General features: G+C 37.6%; 1 long non-coding RNA gene across 1 annotated transcript in view; it reads right to left on the bottom strand.

Moving 5' to 3' along the window:
• Positions 1–323: 323 nt before the first annotated feature.
• Positions 324–13194, bottom strand: part of LOC141729703 (uncharacterized) — a 31500-nt gene continuing 18629 nt past the window's right edge. Inside the window, exons 6-7 of the long non-coding RNA XR_012581145.1 lie at positions 2408–2597; positions 324–1744 (exon numbers count right to left, since the gene is read on the bottom strand). This is a non-coding gene — a long non-coding RNA (uncharacterized LOC141729703). The remainder of the gene's footprint in view (positions 1745–2407; positions 2598–13194) is intronic.

Here is a 13194-nt window from a genome sequence, read left to right as displayed (position 1 = left end):
CCTAAAAGATTTCTTTATATAAAGAGCGAGCAACTCTGTCAGCTCAGAATTTGGAGCTGTTAGACTTCTTGCTCAGTATAATGTTATCTAATTTTTTACTAAATTATTACAATGAAAAGAGGAATAATTGGTTATTAGAATGTTGATAGCAGCACTGATTGAGAGATGCCATTAAAAGTATCTGAAACAAAGAAAATCATTCACTTATTGCAGAGCTAAGAACCTGAAACAGAAAAAAGAGAACTCTCTTACTCTGTCTGAGGGTTATGTTTCTTCAAGAAAAAATACATGCATATCACATCATGAAGTTTTAGACCATATACACTTATGAATATCAACATGCAAATCAGAACTTCAACCTTTATTCTGTTTTCAGTGTGTACTGAGACACTAAGCTCTTTAATGCACAAGGGTAATTCTGGAACATTCTCAGCCTTGAGAGTTCTTGCCTTTTGTGCTTCTAAACCTAAGTTGATGCCTTTTGTGCATCAACATACATGCTGATTGCAAATTTGGTAGATAGATGGGAATTAATAGTAACCTTACTTGATAGAGTGCATAGGTTGAGCAAACAGAATTGTTCTTTGTATTTTGACTTGCTCTGGTTAGAGACCTGCGGTGGTATTCTATTCTGAGGAGGAGTTGCCCATGATTTAGCTAAATAAAAGCATAAATTCTGAAGTACAGATGCACTCAGCTGTGAAAATCAAAAATATTCTGTCTCCGGTGACTAAATGTGCATTGCTACTCACCATTTAGATAAGTAATGCAGAGTTTGAAATAAAGATCCATAATGTGATGAGTAATTTCCAGATCTTCCACCTGCTACTTTAGACAGTAACATGTTATATTTGGAGCTATTTTCTAGTAGCCTGTATTGATGTCTTGAATATTTAGTAGATATGGTCATGCAGAATTTCAGTTCTTAATAGAAAGAACACGCTGATATGCATTATAAATGCCCAGCCCTGTGTTTTCTGTATCTCCCAATACCCTTAGCTCTGTTCCTTCCTGTCCCACCAGATGTGTTTGGCTTTCTTAAATTCTTTCACAAGGACTCAAATTCTTCCTTCTCCTGCAGTCAATATGAATTTCTGCTGGTTTTGAACTCTTTGTGAAGGCTGGGGAATTTGAAAGGATGTATCTCTTTAGAGACATGATTTAGTTTTAGGTTTGCACTGAATAGTTAGAAATAAAATTCAGAAAGAGTTATATTGTCTGTATATTTCGTATGTATGACAGGAATGAAAAAAGTAGGAATTTTCATAAGTTTGTTCAGAAATAACTAAGGAAAAAAGTTGTATGGACAAGGGAGCAGTTAAGACATAGACACAAGTCACAGAATCACACAGTGGTTGAGTTGGAAGGGACCACAGTGGGCCATCTGGTCCAATCTCCAAGCTCAAGCAGGGTCATCCTAGAGCACATAGCACAGGATTGTGTCCAGATGGTTCTTGGATATCTCCAGTGACAGAGACTCCACAACCTCCCTGGGCAATCTCTTCCAGTGCTTGGTCACCTGCACAGTAAAGAAATTCTTCCTAATGTTCAGGAAGAACATCAGTTTCTGCCCATTGCCCCTCTTCCTATTTCTTGGCCCTCTGAGGAGAGCCTGACTCCATCCTTTTGATACCCTGCCTTCAGACATTTTCACACTGGAATGAGACCCCCTCTCAGTCATCTCTTCTTAAGGCTGAACCAGCCCATTTCTGTGCAGGAATGGTGTAGAATGGTATCTTCGGTCCTGGGAAAAGGAATGAGAAATATGACACAGCTGTGGGTGAATCCATATAGTGTAGGTCCAACAGAAATAAGGAGTTATCCAGAACTTACAAATCAATCATTCTAGAGCTTTCCATAGTACTGAGTTCGTCAATTGAGCCCCAAAATATTTTGAGACACAAAATCTGGAAAGATTCAGTTTATAATCCACCAGATTTGCAATGTCTAGTAGGATGATTACACTACATGTTAGAGCAAAAGGTTATATCTATATACACAGCTCCCTGCCAATTTATGGATCACTACAAAGTGGACTGTGCTTCTGGGTCTAATTTCAGTCAGTACGGCATGTGTCTGGGTCACTGCAAATTCTGCTAAATCCTCTCTTGATTTGTTTTTCCCGTCCCCACAACAGCCTGCCTATGTGAGCTGCAGCCTGGCTGCCTGCGCAGTGACTGCTTGCTGTAATTGGCAATGTGGAAACTTCTCCCCTGGTGCATATTCATTAACCCCAGCAACATCACTGACCTCTTTTCCCTTCTACCTTGTCTGGTCACTCTTCTTGAAAGAACAAAGCACACAACAAGAAACCAACACATAGAAGAGATACTGGTCATCAGGCTGCTGCTGCACATACAAGTCTGGTACAGTCAAGGTTTAGAATTCCAAAGAAACAGCTACATACCTGATGGAGAGTAGGGAGTCATTGGAAACAAGTAGACATAAACCAGTCAGATATGAATGTCAGGCCAAATCCTGCTGCAGCATTGCTGGAAGGTTTGACTGAATGTAGCTGGATAGCCAGGATCTGGCTCTCATGTACTATCATGATTTGTTTTCTGTGTTGCAGTTTGAGTGATGTTGATAGTATAAGTCTGAAAAAATATTTGATTTTTAAAATCAGTTTTCAGAGGATCAAATCAGTTGATGCTGTGTTAGCACAGAAGATTCATCTCAGAGTGCTTGCAAATTTTTGCTTGTGTAAGGCCATGAAATTAATAATGCTTTAATGCAAACACAGAATTGTAGAAAAGGTCAATTCTTTTTTTTCCATGCTACAGCAAACCCAGTATAACTAGGAAAATAATTCTGCCAGACAGACAGGCTTGCCTGAAACTTATCCTCCTGCCAATGGAACAGAAACACGATGATTGTGCTCCTCCTAATATGATTAGTGAGAAACATTCTGTAAATTGCTGAAGAAATCTTCTGTCACAGTAGTGTATATTCAACCTCATAAAACAGGTGGCATTTGGGCTATTTTCTGAGATGAATGTGAGCAGACAGACTGATATAATTTGGGTTAATATGCACAATGGTGATGATTTAGCATGTTGTGATTTTGCTGTAATTGCTTGGTAGTAGTACTGTGCTGTATCAGACAAGAGCTACTTTTTTATATTCGTTTGAGAAACTTCTCTTTTTTATTTTTAAATTTAAGCTAAAATAAAACTTTCATAGGTGTGTAGTAATGTTGCATTACACAGCTTGGATCCCAAAACAATTGAAAAATATTGGGGTTTGTAATTTACAGTTTAATCTTTGGGATACCATTGTGTTTATGTAACCATGGGCAAAGGTCATGAAGAAGAAACAGATAAGAGATGATGGCAGCAGTTATAAAGCAATTTGTGGTTGTGTCAAAAAATAGTAATTGTCACATGGGCCTGCCTAATCACTGATGTTAGTGCATGCGTGCATGCACGCATACTGGTTTTATTTTCTGTGAGTGCTGAAAAGGCAGCACAGTCCTCTTTGAAATTTTGATGGGTTTTTCAAAAATACCAGGTTTTCTGGTAAATATATGAATTTGCTTTATATGTCTACCTTTATTCTTCATGAGATTTTGATTGTTTGGGGTATTTCTCCTCCCATCCCCCAACCACCCCCAATTTGATGAGTTACAGTGAAGATGATATGCAGGGAGTTATTCTTTTATTTCTTTCTATTAAAATTATTTTAGCAGTATTCAAGTAAAATATATCTAAGTCAGACTAAGACTAGAAATATGGGAGGATGGTATAATGTAATCTACCATAGAACAATACTAAACAAATATTTCACATGTTTCACAAAATAAATGAAATGCATATAAAAAGCAATTCTCTTTCATCTACTATTTCACAAACACAGCAATTATAGCCTCATATTTTCCTCATGAAACACATGATGCTTTCCACCACAGATTTTATTCTGCATCAATCAGGCTACAGTTTTGCCTTGAGTTTTCCTATGCTTTTCTGTTAGTTGCAATTATTTTTCTCAGAAGAAAAATTTATGTTGTAAATTTATTTTCTTCACTGGAAATAATCTGCTGACCTTAAAAAGACAGCAAGTAATCATAGGCTTCCCTTTCTGCCTCCAAAAGAGAAGTTACTTGATCAATTGATGTCTGTGTCTGTGAGTCTGTAAAACAACTATTTTTTCCCTGAGAAAGAGTGAAAATGTGACAGTCTAATATATTTATGCAAGTCTCTGTCTATGTTTCATTGTGTGGTTTGTTTGGGCTTTTTCTAGGGAGATTTGTTGGTTTTGGTTCAGTTGTATTTCCTTTGCAACAGGCATATATTTTGCTCTAAAGTGAAATCCTCAGGATTGCTTTCTCTGAAGTCTTCAGGAGCCATTGAAATGCTAAACACTCAGAATAATGACAGAAGTAGACTTAGGCAAAACATGGTGTGAGACACCCTCATGAACCTGTAACAGTAAGGTTCAGTGTCTGAGAGCAGGGCTCATGTCACGGTAAGGCACCACTGGTATCAGGACCCAGGACATCTCTCTGGCTGTCCTGAGCAGCCAAGACCCCTGCCTGGGGGCTCAGAGACCCTGGCACAGAGCCCAAAATGCCTGTGGTTTTGATTATGACCCATGGAGCAAGTTACCAACCTTAGATCTGCAAGCCACAACAAATTAAGTAGAATGACAGTGAATTTTTCACAAGGTGAAAAAGTAGATTTTGGGGTTTTTTAGAATGGAGGTTCAGGGGGCAAGATGGAGGGATCTGGGCATGTCCTGCCTTTCTCCTTCTTCTTCTTGGCCTCAATCTTCTGCTGTGATGTTGGCACTTTTAGATTGTTTTAGAGTAGAAGCTCACTGTCTAACATAGGTGATAGGTATTGGAAGGTAATTGTAAACATTGTACATGTAGTTTTTAGTAAAAAGACATAATATTAACCCAGGGGCAGGGAGAGTGCCTCTGACTGTCTTGCTGAGCGGACCTCAGCAGGACAGGAGAAAGAATTTTATAGATAAGGAATAATAAACCACCTTGAGACCAAGAAATGAAGAGCCTTCACTCTGTCTTCAAGTGCTGGGCTGGGAAAAGAGACTTTCCAACATTTCTCGGGGTCTCTCTGACGAGCTAGAGACCCCCAACACACTGGGACTGTGTTTGTGTTTGTGTTTGTGCTTGTAGGGGTGTCCCTCAAGAGCAGAGTGGCTGTGTGCCACTCTGCATGCATATAATTTTGTCATCATTAGCAGAATGCCCGTGGTACCCTGGGACCTGTGGGGCCAGAATGTGGCCCTGGTCTGGGTGGTGCTGGCCACCCCAGCTTCTGGGGTGGGTGACTCTCACATCCCCGGTGTGAACTGGGTCTGCACAGTACCAGCAGTGGGGTGGGCTGTGTTGAGAAAAAGTGCAGCTATAAACCCAAACAAGCCCAAGGCTGGGCAGGAAGAAATCACTGACACTCTGCCAGACAACAGGAGGAAGAAACCTTAACCATGAACCTCTTCTGCCAAAGAGTGTGACCTTCTCTGCTTCCCCCCAGGGCTGTTGTTTGAGGAGGACTGAAGCTGCTCACAGGAGGATGCAGAAAGGCATTGCAAAGGTGATCTTAGTACCAACAATAAGAGTCAGTATTAGCAATTGTTCTCATATGGTGTTTTTAAAGAGGATATTATTAAAGAGGATCTACTGTGGGAGCTGGACTGTGAATAATAGCATTACTGGACCAGTCATAACTGCTGTGGTTTTGTTAATTTACTAATACTTTAAATAAGCTGATGATGGCTTGGGATTTTCTCACTTGTATATGTGTTTTAACTTTTTGTCAGCAACAAGATTCTGGGTGTACCATTAGCTACTCTAGTTGCTTTAGTTTTAACTAAAAAGCTGAGTAATCTGGTTTATATTCTAATGAAATCTGACCTTTGAGTTTGAAGGTGTTTTCTGTGTTCATTATACAATAGCAAGTGTCATGGATCTTTTTCAGGCTCCTGAGTCTCATCATTATAATCATGTAAAGATCCAGTGAAACCTTTCCACTGTTCCATATTGGTGTGTCCCTTTTTGAACTGTGATGTCTTTTAGAGGAAGAGGAAAAAAACCAATCTCCTATTTGGTTATTGCAGAGAGATTTTAAATTTCATATATTTTCATATTCTTCTGTCTAGAAAATATATTAGGGCATCTAGAAAAATGTGCGCATATGCCTTTAAGCATTCTTTAACTGTTCCAAAGAAGGGAACTGCTTTCAATATTCTGAAACAAGGATTGGCAGTTACAATTTCCTCTCCCACAACATACAGCAACACACAGTTACTTTTGTTTGTTTGTTTTGTGGGGGATTTTTTTGTGGTTTTTTTTTTTTTGTTTTTGGGGGCTTTTTTGTACTGCAGTTCTATCATAAGTCACATTTCCAAGCTGTGCAGACCTTTATATTGTTTCTCTTTGGCTTTGCATTTATGACCTCTTAGAGTATATTAACATGTAGGGTACAGCTGAAGTCACTTCCTGTGGAAAGTTTTTTTTTCTTTTCAGTTTTGTACATATTGGATTAGTCTTGAAAATAGAACTCAGAAAGAGATTTTAGCTATCACAGGAAGAGCAATTTTATCAAAATTTTATTGTTCAATTAGGGTTTTTTATAAATTTATAGTCATTATTTATAAAGTATGTTTTTATGCATGTAAAGACAGAGGGAAGCTGCCTACTGTGTTTAAGCAAGGGAAGAAATAACTCACCAAAAGCTGGTATGCGACATTTCATTGAAGATGATGATTTTTGTATAAGAATGTATTAAAGGAGGAAAGGGAAATAATTTTGAAATTTATTTTGTAGCAATGATAAAATCTATTGGGGAATTTAGTGGATATTACTCTTTTTCTAATAATTCTGGCCTAAAACTCTAAAAGCAGTCTGGTAATCCTCAAAATATTTTTTTTTTCTCTGATTAGGAAATTCCATTCTAGATATTTTCACTAGAGAACCTCTGCTTAATATTCTCAAAAATAAACTTTGGTAGAGAATGTGCTTCTAAATTCTGTGAGAATTTAACGTAGGAGATCTTTCTATAGATAAGACTACTTTAGATGAAAAAATCCATGAGATAAGTAAGACAAAAAACTAAAATTGAAGCAAGTAAAATTTTTTTGTTTCTATATCATCATATTTCAATTTATTATTTCTTTTTCAGTATTGTAACTTTTTTTCTCGAATTACATATTTTCCAGATACTGTTCGGGGCTTTTTTTATGTTTTAAGAACTGCTTCTCTGTGTGCATTCCTGAACTTATTACTCTGAACTTTTACACTCTTGATTGCAGGTGAGTTCATGGTAGTGTTGCCTTCGGGAGAACAGTTTATTGTGAGTAAACAACTCAGTATTTATAATAACTTGATGTATACAAGCATCATTCCTCCACAAATCTTTGTCAGAATAATTCTGGAAGTATTCCTCAGTTCTAACCAAAACAGTGACTAAGCTTAAGTTCGGGAATGAAAACACACTACAGTTCCCATGACAGCAGCTAAATTAAAAAATTACTCTTAGTCCTAAATGTTTGCTTATTGGACAGCTATGAAAGTTTCTTGGTGACTGCCTGAAGGTCATTACAAACTTCAGACTCAGAGAAGCCTTGGATTATAGATATTCTTCCATGCAAAGTGAAGTGAAATGCCCTCTTTGTACAAGGATATTAAAAAAAACTGGAACAGGAATCTTCTGATCTGGATGGTCTCTTCAGTAAAGGTAACTTTTCAGTGGTACTGAAAATATGAGAGATAACAAAATTGTGAGTTTTCATTGCAGTTTTTCTGCATAAGAAGGATCTCATATGCATGTCTACTCTATATGAATCTCTTTGTTCATGTTGCCATTCATTTTCATGGCATAATTGTTCACATTACACATTTTTAAGTGATCTAAATTTGCCTACAATGATTCTACAATGAAACTATTCTACATGAAACAGGCAATAGCTATTTTGAACTTTAAGCCTTAGCTTTTTCTGACCCATATTGTCAAATTCATTTTTCTTGTGACTGACTTAATGGCTTAATGACCTAGAATTTCAACAGGAAATGGGAACCATTCAGATCCTTATAGATAAATGGTCTTCTGCTGACCTCTAATGGAGAAAATAAATCTGAAAATAACTTGTAGCCAATTGCATGTCCATAGCTCAACAGAGCAAGAAGACATAGTAATAACACTGTGATAATACTGTCATCCAGTTAAAAGCAACTATGCTGCATGATAGAATGTGAAGAAAATTATGCTAGTTTTCAAAACAGAATTGACTTTTTTGCAAACTTAAATCTACTTTAGATTGAAAAATCTGTTCCTCCTTTTAAAATTTAGGAATTTTAAAGAGAAACAGAAAATTTATGGGCTTGTGTACTTGGGCATTGTGCTAGAAAATGCTGGACTTTGTGAGCTGTTGCTAGTATGTAGTTAAAGACAAAACAATGTAAGAGTTAGACAGACAGATTAAGCAAGAGATTCTTCATATGGGGTCTTCAACATTTGGTGCAAAGGAATAATGTTCATCGTCATCATTAGTTCATAGGTGTAAAACATGGGGTACAAGATAAAGAACATGCATGGAGTACCAATTTTCACTCTAAATGTTTTTTCCAAGATCAAAAGGGAATATAGTATTGTAGAGAGTAATCCTGTGGCAGGTCAGCTCCATGTGTAGGTATTTTAGAGACACAGAGTAGCTGAGGCACCAGAAGGCCCCTCTGCAGATAATCCAGTTGAGGGAATTTACCCTTACTGGCAGATAAGCCCAAATTCCTTTTCTTACTCATTCACCCCAAATCAGATGGAAGAAATAATTTAAAGGGCAAAAAGGAGAAAATCGGCATGTTAAGATGAAGATATTTTAACAGGTGAAGAAACTAAACTAAATTTATGCAAAGGGAATTAGTCACCAGCTTCCATCAGCATACTGATGCCCAGTCAGTCTCTTAGTGATAGCTACCCTGAAAAAAGCACCCTCACCCCAACAGTTTTATTGCTGAATGAAATGTTATATTGCATGGAATATCCCTTTGGTCTGCTCAAGTCTGCAGTCCTGCTGTTCCCTTCCAACCTTTTATTCACCCCCTGCCTACCTGCTGTGGGGGGAGAGGATGGAGTGAGAAACAGAAAAAGCCTCATTACTGTGCAAGCAGTGCTCAGCAACAGCTAAAACACTCGTGTGTTATCAACACTGTGTTGGCCCCAGAACCAAACCTAGCACTGCACAGACTGGTATTAGGAAAGGTAATTCTGTACCAGTCAGTACACAGCCCTGTGTTCAGAGCAAGGGAGCCCAGATCTAGACACAGCGCTGCAAATGTGTCTCACCAGGGCCAAATATAGGGGAGGAATCACCTCCATTAACCTGCTGGCAGCAATGCTCCTGCAGTAGCCCAGAATGCTTTTGGCTGCTTTTGCTGCATGGACACATTGCTGGCCCATGACCAGCTTTCTTCCAGGACCCCAGGTCTTTTTCTGCAAAACTCTTAATTGGTATATCAGCTTTCTTTTTTAATTTAGTACAGCTTAACTGCTTTATGCCAACTTGTTTTGGACTAATAACCTGATATAACTCCATCAGTCTCAATTTCTTGTTAAACTGCCAGCAGCTTTTTAATTTGTTGGACACCTCCAGCAAAATTTTCAGTCCTTTAAGTGCTCCAAGAAACAGCCAACATTTTGCCAAACAGCACACATACCAGTTGACTTCCCACTCTGAACTAACCAGAGTGTGAGTAGGGACTGCCCTGTGAGAAGAAACCCTCTTGGAGGAGTTTCTGTGAAGAGCTGGGCATCATGTCACAGAGAAAGGCAGGCCCTAGTGATGCAGAGAGAGCTGGCAAGGACAGGAAAATTTTCTGCTGTGAGACACAGAGCAGGAGCCTGTTTGAAACCATGCTCTATTAGTTACTATGCTCACAGAAAATTTGCTAAACTTGTTGCATATATAAACATTTTTTTAACCAAAACTCAGTTCTCTGCATGCACTGTGAAGAGTGTCAATGCTTCATTGACTCCATAAGATGGTGCTCTCTGCCTTTATTTTAGAATTTGTTATGCCAGAAACAACTTCTATCCAATTCAGGCTTTGTTGGTTTGTAAATTATTGAGGATATCTTTGCAACAGGATCTGCTAATGCAGCCCTGCTCCTGAGGCTTTCACATTTACAAATAATATGCATAAAATTTTCCACATGGGAGGTTAGAAAATGCACAGCTTTTCAAGTAATCTTACCTTAATATAACCTGATATGCTAAACCAATCTCAGAATACGCATATTAGATTTTAAGAAGAAAAATAACATTTGATTCAATCAGTAACTTAGAAGCTGAGTTTTTAACAGAAATATTTCTAAATTCCACTTTTACTATGAGTCTTTATAGAAGATATAGGATTTTTGCTACAAATATTTCTTCAAGGTTATAGAGCAGTGTACAAAATATGCATATAACTCTATATTCTATTGTATTATATCAACTATAATATTAAAATCAGTATGAGAAATTATGCTTATCAGTTCTGAAGTACATTCTCAAATTTGTTTCAAACTTCATATTGATGTGCTATGTTTCTGTATTTGTAATTGATTTTCCACTTCTGTACAGCTAAAAGCAGTAACATTTTCTAGCTTTTTGTCACTCCTTTCATCCTGCTTCCAGGGAAGACACTAATACAGCCTTGAAAAAAATTTTAAGTTATGTGTACATTTTACATGCATATTAAAGTCTGTGAAATAATGCAGAGAGCTCACTTTGTGCAGAGCATCAGAACAATGATCAGATGACAAGCTCAGTCTGAGAAATGCATTGGATTGCTGTCTGCCTGTAGTCAGTAATCACAGCTATTTCTGATCAGCGTCTCAGGTACAGGCATCACAAGTTTACCATTTTGTAATACTCTGGTTCCCTGAGGTAACTCAAAAAGTCATTGTACTCCATATACATCTGTTCCCAAAGATTGCTACTGTGTCTTTAAAGACCTGCAGTGCAGCGGGGACCAGAATGGCAAGGTAGGCGATGGTATCACAGCCTTTTTAAAGTCTGCTCTGGCAGGCAGCTTGAGCTCTTTTGCTGCATGAATTTTGCTTCACTTGTTTGTCGTCTTTGCCTTAGGCAGAGCTCTGGCCACCTGGTTTGGGTCCTGGTTTCTTGCTTTACAGTCGCTGGCAGGGGCTTTTCCTTTTTGGGTTCTCTTTTGGTTTCTTTTTCATCTCAGAGAGACTGCCTTGGGGCAAACTGAACAGTTTTCTATCTGGTGGTTATTTGCTGTTATTTCTTGACTGTTGCTGTTTCACTTGTTAGTTAACTGCTATTTTTTTTCACTCACGTGTGCTTGTATTAATTCCTTATTGGTGGAAAGGGATTGGTTGAACTTATGAAGAGAGAAAATTCATTCCAGAGTGTTCCCCCTTAAACTGGCTCAAACTAAGGTGTTTGGCCATTTTGATACAATTATTACTGTGGCTTCATGTCTGGGGTTTCTGTGAGAAAGCAGAAAGATGTGGGAGTAGAATTCTGAAAATTTGAGTAAGGAATGCAGGGAGCAGAAGAAGAGATGCATGTATTATAGACTAGAATTAGAGAGTAGATTATATTGGAAGGTATCTCCCTAAATTGTCTAGTGAGACACACTGTTCAGAATAAGGTTGACTTTGATGCTGGATATGGCTTTTTTAGTTCAGTCAGGTAGCTCAGGTTTCTTCAGATCTCCCTGAGTAACGTGTTCTGGTGCTTGACAAGCATTGCAAATTACTTTTTTGAACAACAGCATTCATTGCAGTTTTACTCATTGTCCTTCTTTTGCCAAGGATAAAATTGTGTATTGCCAAGAAAATGCTAATGCCAACTTCTCTGCAGCCATACACTGATGTTGAACACAACAGTGAGATCCTGCTTTAGCCTTTCCTTCTCTGGGCTAAGCAAAACCCAAAGCTCTCCTAATCAATACTTTTGAGTCCCATTGCAGCCCCAAGACATCTGGGTGGCTGTTATCTATTGGGAACGACCAAAGTGTGAACCTCCAGAATGTACTGTGATGTTCCACATTTCCCATATTGCTATGTTGCTATTCTTCTGAAATACACAGCTGACACTTAGTTTTAATATATCTGTGTAAAATATTGCTCTATCCCATACATGTAGGTTCTCTCCACTGTGTAGACCATAGCATTGTTTTATTAAGTTCTTGAGTGATAAAATAAAAATCCAAATGAATATTTCTTGTCAGAATTCTCTTTAGGACTTGAGCTGCATGAAACTAAAATATGCTTTATCATTACCAAGCAGCATTTTTTGTCACTGCTTTAAAATTCAGAAAGACAGCATGCAGGTTTAGAAAAAAAAGAGAGAAGAAATATCTCCTTAGATATATAAAAGAGGAGTCTTTAATTTTATCTGTATTTTTATCTATTTATATTTATATTTATCTATATTTATATTTATTTATATGTAATTTTATCTGTTTTTTAGAGATGTATAAAAAATTAGGTATGCCAGCTTGTTTAGTTAGAGTATTTCTAAACAGCCCTGTGTAGCCCACGCTAACAGCTATAATCTTCTCTCCTTGATTCACAGGATATAAATGAATAATGAAACATTTAAGTCTGTTTTGACAGGAGGGATATGCTTCTCACTGTTGAAAGGCTTTCAGAAAGGCTTAGTACACAGAAGAAATTATTCCTGCCCCTCCCCCCCTTTTTTTTTCAAGATTATTTCATTTCATATTGTGACCAAGAATCAGAAATTCAGAATATAGAAATTATAAAAATGTTTCCACCAGCAATTGCTATGCACTTTACAGTGGCTCAAGGTACCCTCTGAGTTGAGAAACAACAATGTGCTTAAAAGATTTTTTTCCCAAATCACCTTTAAAAACAAGATAAAACATGTTGTAAATTGAGTCTCAGGCTCAAACAGAAACTGAATTCCCTGCTTCTTAACTCTCAATATGTATATTTTATTTTAAAATGTTTCAAAGTTTTCAGTAGATTGAAAAGACCACTTTTCCTTATTTTTCTTACTCCTCGACTCTCCCCAGGTTTTTTGTGTTTCCCACAGTTCAGGTGCACAACATCAAACTCATGGTCAAGTTTGACTTGACCTCTCATCAGGTAAAATTTGGATTGACATGGCATAGAGTGTATAATAAAAGGCCAGATAAGAAAATCCTCAGAAAAGAATATCCCTGTGTATAAAAGAGTTTGAAGAATTAGAAATGGAG

This window comes from Zonotrichia albicollis, chromosome 1 (genome assembly GCF_047830755.1).
Source record: "Zonotrichia albicollis isolate bZonAlb1 chromosome 1, bZonAlb1.hap1, whole genome shotgun sequence".
In the NCBI taxonomy this organism is placed as follows: Eukaryota; Metazoa; Chordata; class Aves; order Passeriformes; family Passerellidae; genus Zonotrichia; species Zonotrichia albicollis.
The sequence above is the reverse complement of the archived record's forward strand: the minus strand, read 5'-3'. Positions and strand labels throughout refer to the sequence as shown.